We start from the raw sequence: 12,532 nt of genomic DNA, 5'->3' as shown, positions 1-12,532 counted from the left end.
ATAAACATTCTAGTTTATATCTTTCAGCAAACATGCTTATGGGCTTCCCTGGTGGCTTAATGATAAAGAAACCACCTGCCAATGCAGAAGACATGTGTTCGATCTCCGGGTCAGGAAGATCTCTTGGAGAAGGAAACGGTAACCCACTTCAGTATTCTTGCCTGGAGAACTGCATTGACAGAGAAGCCTGGCAGGCGACAGTCCATGGGGTCACAGAGTCCGACACGACTGCGTGACCAAACAACAGCAACATCAAAGCATACATAATGGATTAATCTGGGAAAACTGACCTCCCTATAGTATTAAATCTTCTAGAACATGAACATGGTACATCCTTCCTTTTATTTAGGTGTTTTAAAATGATCTCTCAAGAATGTTTTATGCTTTTCTTTGAAGTCTGTCCACATCTTCCCTTAGATTCACTCCTAGTGTTTTATTAATACATTTTTGATGCTATTGTAAATAGTATTGGGACTCTGTGGGACTTTAAGGGGGCTTCCCAGGTGGCTTTCGTGGTAAAGAACCGACCTACCAATGCAGGAGACATAAGAGATGAAGGTTCGAGCCCTAGGTTGGGGAGATCCCCTGGAGGAGGAAATGGCAACCCACTCCAGTATTCTTGCCTGGAGAATCCCATGGCCAGAGGAGCCTGACAGGCTACAGTCCAAGGGGTTGCAAAGAATCAGACATGACTGAAGTGACTGACTGACTGACTGGGATTTTAAGGCGATGGAAATTTTCAATAGCTTGACCTTTATTGCCTCTCCAGACAAGGAATATAAGATTTCCTTCAATTAAAATTGTAGAAGGAGGAAAATTATTCCAAACTGTTAAAGCTGGCAAAGGGGAAAACAAATGTGATCAGAAGTTGCAATTAGTCCATTTCAGTCATCAGTGACAAATTCCAGCTTTCATCATCAATGGTATCTAATAAGCCCTAAGAAACCCTTTTCCAGAAAAGTACCCAAAAGAAACAAGTTGAAATTCTGTGGTTTATGTAAAATAGATGAATTCTCTTGATCTTTGGCCAGAGTTTAGTACTTTCTCTGATTTCAAAAATTTGAAAAGGGAGACAAAATCCAACATTTATATACTCTATTATGTGTCAAGTACATTTACATAATTATCTCTTAATTCTCATGATAAACCCATATGCTGTTAGCATTTACTCGATTTTACAGTTGAGGAATCTGAAACACAGAGAGATTAATGCCCCAAATCAAACTCCATCAGTGATAGAAATGCAAATCCAGGCCTGACAGATGCCAAAGGTAATTTTCCCCTCCTTTAAAAGTACATTAATTAGTATCTTTTCAACTATTAAAGGAATGTTCATTATAGAAACTCTGAAAAATATAAAGTATGGACAACTGGTTTTTATAAATACATATTTTTCAGTTAATATTGCTTCATGGTAACTACCTTATAACCTTACATATTCTTCTGACATCATTCTAATGTATATATAATTTTTTATCAGTTAAATCCAGCATATTTTTTTAACCAACTATCTTTCATGCTGGACCCTTAAATTTTGTGTGTGTGGGTTATTCTTTTTTTATTAATTAATTTATTTTAATTGGAGGCTACTTACTTTACAATACTGTAGTGGTTTTTGCCATACATTGACATGAATCAGCCATGGGTGTACATGAGTTCCCCATCCTGAACCCCCCTCCCACCTCCCTCCCCATCCCATCTCTCAGGGTCATCCCAGTGTACCAGCCCTGAGCACCCTGCCTCATGCATCGAACCTGGACTGGCGATCTATTTTACATATGATGGACCCTTAAATGTGTTTTTCATAGAATTGATAACTCTGCAATGAACTACATAGGCATTTGTATCATTACAACTTTGCATACACTTACAATTTCTCCTTTATGATAAATTCCTCAAAATATTCTCCCGGGTTAAAGGAATAGACATATGTGAAGGCTCTTTAATATACCTGGCCAAGTCCTCCCCCCTACACCTGATGCCCCACGCCCTTGAGATGGGTCACTGTTCCCCCTCCCCACTGTCTGAAAGAGTGGCCACCACTTCGTCTTTGCCTGTGTTGGGTTTTATCACTTAGAAAAATACGTAACAAATTGGATAGGTTTAAATCATATAAATTTATATTTCTTTAATAGTGATGTTAGACATTTACTTCTAGGCCACATGTATTTTCCCTTTTGGACACCACTGTTTCTCAGAATATGGTTTGGTAATTCTGGATTACCTGTGTTAGAATGCTGAGGTGCACAGGGAATAGGCAGATTCCCAAGTTTCAAACCAGACTTGATCAGACCTTAGTTGGTGGCCTAAGAGGGGAATCTGATTCAGTTAGTGCTTTGCTATCAATTCATATGCTTCTAGACTTTGATAACCACCATCTTCCTCCATCCTGCCTCTGCCAAGTCTGTCCCTAGGAGCCACAGGCCAATAGCCAAGTCTTCATTCCGTGAGAAGCAATAATCCTCACACGATGCTCTTGCTCATCTATATCATGTCAAATGTGCTTTCAGGTACATTAATAGTTGCAGAGAGACTTGTTGAATGTAATTATTCAATCCTGGCCATGTGAATAAACTACAACACAGTTTCAGTGGTCCAGGGTAGGCAGCCACTGTGAATTTAGCCTCTGTGCCAAGAGATCTTAAAAGCAGAAGGTACAATTTTTATTTTGAAGTGTTCAAAAAAAAAATACTGTAAAAGCTATTAAAGCTACACCTAGAAAGCCTAGCAAAATAACATGCCATCCAGCACTGGCCTCTGAGGGACAGAGGGGAAGTACACCTGGGTAGGCTGCTCAGCCTCTCTGAGCTCGCCCGCCTCCACTGACTCCGGTCTCATCAAATAGTGACAAAAGGATTGTTTTTCCTTAGGATGGCATGCGTATGTTTACAGGCATTTGGTTTCCGTTTCTCATGCCTTACAGGGAGTTCTAGGGACATAACATCTGCAGTGGTATTATTTGGGGGCCAGCTATTTTTTATTATGTCTGGGCAATTCAAACAAGCAAAACGTAATTTCATTAGCAGTTTTAGAACTTTATAGCCCAAGGAGTACCTATGGGTTTTTATTACCAAGAGGCCAAAAGAGCCAGGTCATAGGCCAGGACTGGTAGGATGAGCAGATGATGACACACCACGTTCTAAGATGCAGACCGTGTGGGAACCTCTTAAGGAAACAAGCTAAAAATGTCCTCTTCCTGGGAAGGAAGAGAAAACAATTTTATGTATGGAGCCCCTTAGTCCTGCAGGTGCTACATGCTATTCATACACTCCCTCTTTATCCTCATGACACTGACCCAAGGTGGCTCTTCATGTCTTCATGTGGTTGGTACCCATGCCATGACGACTTGACCAAATGAAGGGTTGTTTTTACTTATGTGCAACATGTGTAGAGAAAGTGCCTTTGACAGAGTTGGTGCTCCATGGATGATCAGAGATGAATGAACGAACAAAGGAAGCAACAGCAGACACTGACCTGTGGCCTACTGATGCCAAACCCCCTCTTCCTGTAGCATCATGCTGACAGAGGGCTGGGCGTCAGCAGAGTTGCCTTTTCTGGCCAGAAACTATGTGCTGGCTTGACCCAGAATGGACATATTGGAATGTCTATTGGACATATTGGAATGTCCATAGATTCATAGACATGCTCAAAATTTCATAATTTAACCATAGATCTCTCTCTCTCTCTCTCTCTCTCTCACACACACACACATAATCAGGGCTGGGATGCCCACTTCTTGAGCTCTACTGCCCCAACCTCAGCTGAGCTCTGCCAGGAAGAGAGCAGACAGGGCTCCCTTCACCCTGCTCCCAACCCCTCCTTGAACCCTGCCACTTTCCCAGCCCAGCAGAACTGTGCTTGCTGCTCTCTGCTGAAACCCAGGGAGGGAAATCATTTTCTTTCTAGCCATGCTGAGCACAGCATGCAGGGTAAGGCTGAACTCTGTCAAACAAACAATGCAGAAAACCCAAATTAATACTGAGATGGACCCAATTCTCTGACAGGCGTGTTAAATGTGATTAAAGCTGCATAGCATTCCCCGCATACCCATCTGCTGCATTGAGGAGCCCACAGCTGTTCTAATTTCCGACGACATACAGTTTCTTGTCAGTTGTGGCAAAAGCATCTCATCTTGCGCAGTCTCCAGGCCCTCCCTCCCTCATCGGCTGGCCCTGGCCACCTTCTCTAAGCAGTCGCTGATATCCACATGCCTCTGGCCGTGGGTCTGTGGAGGAATGTGTGAGCCCTGGCTGGTGCAAAAATGTGTGATCACAGGGAAAGCTTAGCGCTTTGGCGGCTGGAATGAATCTCTTGGATCCTAAGCTGTGGTGATGCCACCACCTGCGGCTCCTGCTGGCTTAGGCTGTGGGGTGAGAGGAAAGAACAGGGACGAAGCATTTTGGATGCTAAAGGGAGCTGCCCCTGAGCAGCCCACCAGCTACCACAGAAAGAGCTACCACAGAAAGAGCTACCACAGGAACAGATTCTGAAAGCTCTTGAAATCCAGTGAGATCCTGAAGGCTGAGGATCCTGGGGAGAGGCAGAGAAGCAGAGACAGATGGGGTTCTACTGGGTGAGGGAAGGGGGGTCCACAGAAGCCACTGGAGACCTTGAGACCCAAGGGAACAGAAAAGGCAGAGGACAGTTCATTCCGGGATAAGAATCAGGCTGGCCAGCATCTTCATGAAAAGATTTTAAATGTTGCCCCCTATAGGAGTGTGGCCTTGAGCCAGGATACACACCAGGCAAGCATGGGATTGTTGCCCTATTTGTCCCTTTGACCAGGAGTCCTTGTGCAGTGAACCACCTGTGCAACCATACCCACCAGCTCTGGACAAAAGAAGAGGTCAAAAGTTACTTGGGGAGATCACCATCCGAAGCAGGGAGACAAGATGAGGGAAAAAATACCTGCCCTCAAGCAAACAATAGGAATAAAGTTAGCATATGAATGTGGAAAATACAAGGAAGCCAAAAAGAAGAGCCAGGAGAAAAATAGGAAAACAGAGTAGCAAGTGGATTCAAAGAAGTTGAAGTGTCTTCTTAGCTTCTGGTGGTTTGCCAGCCAGCTCTGGCATTCCTTGACTTGTAGATGCATACCAATCTCTGCTTCAGATGTCACAAGGCATTTCCCCATGTGCCTCCATCATCCTATGGCTTATAAGGACACCAGTCATATCCAAGGGAATTCTTTCTAAAGGACTGATTGTTGCTTTACATCCCATATGAGATGAAGCATCATAACTTGCTCCACCCAGTTGACCAGCCTGGGCAGGGCTATTGTTTTCTATTCTGGGAAAAACCTGGGCTGGGGCTTTTACTTGTCTCTAAAACAATTCATTTTTTCCTTTAAAGCCCCTGTTTTTTAGGTCTGAAGAACCAGTACTATCACAAGCTAAATGCAGAAAACAACAGCTCTGGATTAAGAGAAAAACCTAACCGAGCATAACCCCCTGAGTTCTATCAAAAATATCAGAAGTTATGTATTGATTTTCTTAAAGAAAAAATATGAATTGAAAAAGAAAAGCTGGCCCATTATATGATAGCTACAGTTGAATTCAGTAAGCATTTGCTGGACAAATACTATATTTCAGGCAGGAAGGATGCAAGAAAAATAAAACATTCTGATGTCAAGGAGCGCCTGGTGGTGACAGAAGTAGTACCACAGGCAAGGCCACAGGACACCAGGGGACAATGTCAGGAAGTCACGTTCCTTCAAACCCAAGCTCTTCCTTCCCCTAAACTTCAGATCACATCTGTATCACTCTAAGATAACTACAAAATTTCAGTTGTCAGCTAGTAACAACACCAATTTTAGATCAGGTGTAAAATAATCAGATAAACACACAGATACATCTGTGTGAGTGTATATGTATAATACACATCAGATCAGATCAGTCACTCAGTCGTGTCTTACTCTTTGCAACCCCATGAATCGCAGCATGCCAGGCCTCCCTGTCCATCACCAACTCCCGGAGTTCACTCAGACTCACGTCCATCAAGTCAGTGATGCCATCCAGCCATCTCATCCTCTGTCGTCCCCTTCTCCTCCTGCCCCCAATCCCTCCCAGCATCAGAGTCTTTTCCAATAAGTCAACTCTTCGCATGAGGTGGCCAAAGTACTGGAGTTTCAGCTTTAGCACCATTCCTTCCAAAGAAATCCCAGGGCTGATCTCCTTCAGAATGGACTGGTTGGATCTCCTTGCAGTCCAAGGGACTCTCAAGAGTCTTCTCCAACACCACAGTTCAAAAGCATCAATTCTTCGGTGCTCAGCCTTCTTCACAGTCCAACTCTCACATCCATACATGACCACAGGAAAAACCATAGCCTTGACTAGACGAACCTTTGTTGGCAAAGTAATGTCTCTGCTTTTGAATATGCTATCTAGGTTGGTCATAACTTTCCTTCCAAGGAGTAAGTGTCTTTTAATTTCATGGCTGCAGTCACCATCTGCAGTGATTTTGGAGCCCAGAAAAATAAAGTCTGCCACCGTTTCCACTGTTTCCCCATCTATTTCCCATGAAGTGATGGGACCGGATGCCATGATCTTCGTTTTCTGAATGTTGAGCTTTAAGCCAACTTTTTCACTCTCCACTTTCACTTTCATCAAGAGGCTTTTTAGTTCCTCTTTACTTTCTGCCATAAGGGTGGTGTCATCTATACAAATACAGTTTGTGTATGCATTAAAAAAAAAAAAAACCAAGTGGGCATCAAAAATAAAACCAACTTTATGATACAATAGACCAGTTAGACCTAATTGATATCTATAGGACATTTCACCCCAAAACAATGAATTTCACCTTTTTCTCAAGCACACACAGAACCTTCTCCAGGATAGATCACAGCCTAGGCCATAAATCTAGCCTTGGTAAATTCAAAAAAATTGAAATCATTCCAAGCATCTTTTCTGACCACAGTGCAGTAAGATTAGATGTCAATTACAGGAGAAAAACTATTAAAAATTCCAACATATGGAGGTTGAACAACATGCTGCTGAATAACCAACAAATCACAGAAGAAATCAAAAAAGAAATCAAAATATGCATAGAAATGAATGAAAATGAAAACACAACAACCCAAAACCTATGGGACACTGTAAAAGCAGTGCTAAGGGAAAGGTCCATAGCAATACAGGCTTACCTCAAGAAACAAGAAAAAAGTCAAATAACCTAACTCTACACCTAAAGCAACTTGAAAAGGAATAAATTATGAACCCCAAGGTTAGTAGAAGGAAAGAAATCTTAAAAACTAGGGCAGAAATAAATGCAAAAGAAACAAAAGACACCATAGCAAAAATCAACAAAACCAAAAGCTGGTTCTTTGAGAGGATAAATTAAATTGACAAACCATTAGCCAGATTCATCAAGAAACAAAGGGAGAAAAATTAAATCAACAGAATTAGAAATGAGAATGGAGAGATCACAACAGACAACATAGAAATACAAAGAATCATAAGAGACTATTATCAGCAACTATATGCAAATAAAATGGACAACTTGGAAGAAATGGACAAATTCTTAGGAAAATACACCTTTCCAAAATTGAACCAGGAGAAAATAGAAAATCTTAACAGACCCATCACAGGCACAGAAATTGAAACTGTAATCAGAAATCTTCCAATAAACAAAAGCCCAGGACCAGACTGCTTCACAGCTGAATTCTACCAAAAATGTCAAGAAGAACTACACCTATACTACTCAAACTCTTCCAGAAAATTGCAGAGAAAAGTAAACTTCTAAACTCATTCTATGAGGCCACCATCACCCTAATACCAAAACCTGACAAATATGCCACACACACAAAAAAAACTACAGGCCAATATCACTGAGGAACATAGATGCAAAAATCCTTAACAAAATTCTAGCAAACAGAATCCAACAACATATTAAAAAGATCATACATCATGACTAAGTGGGCTTTATCCCAGGGGCGCAAGGATTCTTCAATATCTGCAAATCAATCAATGTAATACACCACATTAACAAATTGAAAAATAAAAACCATATGATTATCTCAATAGATGCAGAGAAAGCCTTTGACAAAATTCAACATTCATTTATGATAAAAACCATCCAGAAAGCAGGAATAGAAGGAACATACCTCAACATAATAAAAGCTATACATGACAAACCCTCAGCAAACATTATCCTCAATGGTGAAAAATTGAAAGCATTTCCTCTAAAGTCAGGAACAAGACAAGGGTGCCCACTCTCACCACTACTATTCAACATAGTTTTGGAAATTTGGCCACAGCAATCAGAGCAGAAAAAGAAATAAAAGGAATCCAGATTGGAAAAGAAGTAAAACTCTCACTGTTTGCAGATGACATGATCCTCTACATAGAAAACCCTAAAGATTCCACCAGAAAATTACTAGAGCTAATCAATGAGTATAGTAAAGTTGCAGGATATAAAATTAACACACAGAAATCCCTTGCATTGCTATACACTAACAATGAGAAAACAGAAAGAGAAATTAAGGAAACAATTCTATTCACCATTGCAACGAAAAGAATAAAATACTTAGGAATATATCTACCTAAAGAAACAAAAGACCTATATATAGAAAACTATAAAACACTAGTGGAAGAAATCAAAGAGGACACAAATAGATGGAGAAATATACCGTGTTAATGGATCAGAAGAACCAGCATAGTGAAAATGAGTATACTACCCAAAGCAATCTATAGATTCAATGCAATCCCTTTCAAGCTACCAATGGTATTTTTCAGAGAACCAGAACAAATAATTTCACAATTTGTATGGAAATACAAAAAAAACCTTGAATAACCAAAGCAATCTTGAGAAAGAAGAATGGAACTGGAGGAATCAACCTGCCTGATCTCAGGCTCTACTACAAAGCCACAGTTATCAAGACAGTATGGTACTGGCACAAAGATAGAAATATAGATCAATGGAACAAAATAGTAAGCCCAGAGATAAACCCACACACCTATGGACACCTTATCTTTGACAGAGGAGGCAAAAATATACAATGGAGAAAAGATAATCTCTTTAACAAGTGGTGCTGGGAAAACTGGTCAACCACTTGTAAAAGAATGAAACTAGAACACTTTTTAACACCATACACAAAAATAAACTCAAAATGGATTAAAGATCTTATGTTTATAAGACCAGAAACTATTAAACTCCTAGAGGAAAACATAGACAAAACACTCTCTGACATAAACCACAGCAGGATCCTCTATGATCCATCTCTCAGAATATTGGAAATAAAAGCAAAAATAAACAAATGGGACCTAATTAAACTTAAAAGCTTCTGCACAACAAAGGAAACTATAAGCAAGGTGAAAAGACAGCCTTCAGAATGGGAGAAAATAATAGCAAATGAAGCAACTGACAAAGAATTAATCTCAAAAATATACAAGCAACTCCTGCAGCTCAATTCCAGAAAAATAAAAGACCCAATCAAAAAGTGGGCCAAAGAACTAAATAGACATTTCTCCAAAGAAGACATATAGATGGCTAACAAACACATGAAAAGGTGCTTAACATCACTCATTATCAGAGAAATGCAAATCAAAACCACAATGAGGTACCATTACCCACCAGTCAGAATGGCTGCTATCCAAAAGTCTACAAGCAATAAATGCTGGAAAGGGTGTGGAGAAAAGGGAACCCTCTTACACTGTTGGTGGGAATGCAAACTAGTACAGCCACTATGGAGAACAGTGTGGAGATTCCTTAAAAAACTAGAAATAGAACTGCCTTATGACCTAGCAATCTCACTGCTGGGCATACACACTGAGGAAACCAAAATTGAAAGAGACACATGTACCCCAAAGTTCATTGCAGCACTGTTTATAATAGCCAGGACATGGAAGCAACCTAGATGTCCATCAGCAGATGAATGGATAAGAAAGCTATGGTACATATACACAATGGAGTATTACTCAGCCATTAAAAAAATACATTTGAATCAGTCCTAATGAGGTGGATGAAACTGGAACCTATTATACAGAGTGAAGTAAGCCATAAAGAAAAACACCAATACAGTATACTAATGCATATATATGGAATTTATAAAGATGGTAACGGTAACCCTGTATGCAAGACAGCAAAAGAGACACAGATGTATTGAACAGTCTTTTGGACTCTGTGGGAGAGGGTGAGGGTGGGATGATATGGGAGAATGGCATTGAAACATGTAAATTATCACATGTGAAACAGATCGCCAGTCCAGGTTTGATTCATGATACAGGGTGCTTGGGGCTGGTGCACTGGGATGACCCAGAGGGATGGGATGGGGAGGGAGGTGGGAGAGGGGTTCAGGATGGGGAACATTTGTACACCCATGACAGATTCAAGTCAATGTATGGCAAAACCAATACAATATTGTAAAGTAAAATTAATTAATTAATTAATTTTAAAAACAGAGAGAGGAAAAAAACCTTTATCACAGTCATCCCATGCCCCAATCTAAGTTGAGATCAGCTGAGAATGTCAAATAGCACAGAAAAGTCACATCGAGAAAGCAAAGGCATTTTATCCTTAGTGAGGATAAGAAAAAAAAAAAAAAATAGTCATGTTTGAGTGCTTATCATGTGCCGAGCATTTCATTTATGTTTCACATCATTCTTTTATTTAATCCATGTATTTGGATTATCTCATATAATCCTTACCTTGACTCTGAGAAGAAGGTCCATAATTTCCTCTTTTTTACCAGTGAGCAAGCCAGGGGTTGACAAGCAATTGACTCAATAAATGGCAGAAGAAGGATTCAAACCTAGGTCTCTTGCATGCCAAATATAATCTAGGGTAAGGTTCTAGAAAGAGCCCCAAGGTCCAGGCTGGGCTCCAAGTAACCAAATCAGCAGTTTTACATTAATTCTGATGGAGGAGAGAAACCATACAAGGAGACCAAAGTAGCTGTATCCAGGGGCGAGGGTGAGGCTGTCAATAGGAAATCAGGCTGCAGCTTGGAGGCCAAGGGTTATGAAACCTTGGGGGAAGAGGGGAATCGAAGCTGAGCCTGGGGAAGGGTTGGACACATGATCTGTGAGTGAAACAGGGGTATCTGGGCTTCTAATCAGTCATTGGTGGGCCTGCCTGCCTAAAGGACAGTGAAGGTCTGGAAAAGACCCAGAAGACTCAACAAATTCTCACTGGTCTTCCAAGCAGCTTGCACCTCCCTGGCACATATCCCTGTGCAGCAAATAGAAGCACTTACCCAAGAAAGAGCCAAAGCAGGCCCCACGCAGGCAGCTGCCAGGAGTCCCATGCAGAGTCAGGCAGAGCTGGGTCTGTGACAGCTCTCAGATACAACACAGGTAGCTGCCTGGGGCGCTCCCTTGGAGAGGCCAAGCACAGTCCAAATAATGGACCACAGGCTTCAGTGGTCCTCCTGACCAAGCCTTTTTAGGTCACAGACGATGCTGTGTTTATACTCCCAGGGACGGAACATCCTTTGCTCATAGCCCGTGCCCCACCCCCACCCACCACCTCCCTTCCTCTGGCAAATGGCTGGACTCTTAGCAAGCTGTGCAGATGTGTCGTGAATCACTGTCAGTTCAAGTACACAGTATTCCCTGACTTTAACCCCCATCTGCTTGCCCCACATACCTCCCACTCTAAGTGCGGATGGAAGCCGACTCCACAAAGCAGGAGTTCCCTACTCAGCCACAGTCAGCCACAGCAGGCAAGGCAGCCACCAAACTGGCTGACCAAGACCCCGGATGCAGAGCCAGTGCCAGGTTTGCCATAGAAGCTTGAGATCCCCACAGCCCTGTGAGCAAGCGTGGATCACGTCTATCACAAGGATGAGGAAACAGGCTCAGGGAGGCTGATCTGCACAAATGCTGATGTGAATAAAAGAGCTGAGATTCAAAACTGAATATGTTCTTTCTCATAGACAACATCTCAAATCAATTATTTTTATTAGCAGTCATAATAGCAGCAGCTTGGGGGCTACACTCTGTGTTAAGTGCTTCATATGTATTAAGTTATTTAATCCTTCCCAAAAGCGCTGAGTAAGATAAGGATTGTGATCTGTTTAGAGATAAGACTCTTGGGCACAGAGAGTTCAGCAGGTAGGAGAGGATGAGGAAGAAGGCAGTGAGCCACCCCCTGCAGTCCTCATTTCCTTGACTCCTCTCCTGCCAGAGGCTACTCAGTGAATCTGGGCAGACTGAGACTCATGTGACTTCAAGTCCTTAGGTCCTCCAAAGACCCTTGCTAGGGGTGGAAGGATCCGAGGGGATGGGCAGCCATGGAGTGTCTGAGAGATGTTTTGGTGGTTGAGATATTTGTATGTGCTGGGCTTCCCTGGTGGGCTCAGCCGTAAAGAATCCACCTATCAATGCAGTTTGATCCCTAGGTTGGGAAGATCCCCTGGAGAAAGAAATGACAACCCACTCCAGTATTCTTGCCTGGGAAATCCTATGGACAGAGGAGTCTGGTGGGCTACAGTCCATGGGGTCACAAAAGAGAGTTGAACACAGCTGAACAACTAAAACAACAACAAATAATATGCATGTATATATAGATATGTATGTCTATATATACATATCAGCCT

General features: G+C 41.7%; 1 long non-coding RNA gene across 1 annotated transcript in view; it reads right to left on the bottom strand.

The window, feature by feature from the left end:
• The window catches only part of LOC133252550 (uncharacterized), a 120,168-nt gene extending 108,602 nt beyond the window's left edge, over positions 1–11,566 (bottom strand). Inside the window, exon 1 of the long non-coding RNA XR_009737967.1 lies at positions 11,189–11,566. This is a non-coding gene — a long non-coding RNA (uncharacterized LOC133252550). The remainder of the gene's footprint in view (positions 1–11,188) is intronic.
• Positions 11,567–12,532: the final 966 nt, after the last annotated feature.

Source organism: Bos javanicus, chromosome 8 (assembly GCF_032452875.1).
Source record: "Bos javanicus breed banteng chromosome 8, ARS-OSU_banteng_1.0, whole genome shotgun sequence".
NCBI classification, from domain to species: domain Eukaryota; kingdom Metazoa; phylum Chordata; class Mammalia; order Artiodactyla; family Bovidae; genus Bos; species Bos javanicus.
Note: the sequence above shows the minus strand (reverse complement) of the source record. Positions and strands in the feature narration are given on the sequence as shown.